The sequence below is a fragment of the Arachis hypogaea genome, chromosome 11, assembly GCF_003086295.3.
Source record: "Arachis hypogaea cultivar Tifrunner chromosome 11, arahy.Tifrunner.gnm2.J5K5, whole genome shotgun sequence".
Classification (NCBI taxonomy): Eukaryota; Viridiplantae; Streptophyta; class Magnoliopsida; order Fabales; family Fabaceae; genus Arachis; species Arachis hypogaea.
This window is the reverse complement of record NC_092046.1, coordinates 74195749-74196587: the sequence shown is the minus strand read 5'-3', so window position 1 is coordinate 74196587 and position 839 is coordinate 74195749.

The window sequence follows — 839 nt, the reverse complement described above, 5'->3', positions numbered from 1 at the left end:
ATCAATTCCAAGTAAATTCCCCAAGCCTTGATGAAGTTCTTCACAAGCTTTGAGCTCCCAAAATTGATCCTCTTGTATGCCTGGATCCCAAATCTTGTTTCTACACCCGTCTTGAAGTTGAACATCTTTGTTCCAACCGGGTGGCAAGCAGTCTGAATTCTCAATAAAGTACCAAACTTTTCTCTTAGATCTAACCAAATTATCACCAGTCGAGCCCTTTCATCTAGCTCTTGAAATATCAACCTTGATGAGCCTTGATTTGCAATTCCAACCACTGAACATCCTTCTCTTGCATTTCATTCCATAAAGCCGCTTAAGTTGGCCATCCGTTTCAAGCATACCATACTCAAGTGGGACAGTAAAGCGAATAGAGATAAGTTTTACCCACTCAAATGAAGGAGTAGACGGCAACCTAGGTAGAGAAGTCTCCAACGTTCTTGACAAAGCATGCTCAACTCCCGTCCAACCTTTGCGAAGGACTTCCACCTTTTAAAAAGATCTTTACTTTCAAGCTCGTCCTCACCAAGTTCATCAAACTCTTCTCCATCACTCACATCATAACCATGAGGTTGAGAGAAATCTACCTCAATGTTGCTTCCAATTTCATCGGGAGAAGGTTCTTCAATTTCATCACCAAGGGAACTTGCTTCTTGATCTATTCCGTCCAATTCTTCATAAGGAATATGCCATGGAGGTTGTGCGCTAGCCTCTTTGACATTAATTTCAAGATTCTTGGAGGAATACTCTACAACTCTAGATTCCCATGGAGGTTCGGCATCTCCTAAGTCGTCAACCACTTCTTCTTCTTCGACTATTACGGCTTCCTCCACTTGTTCCAA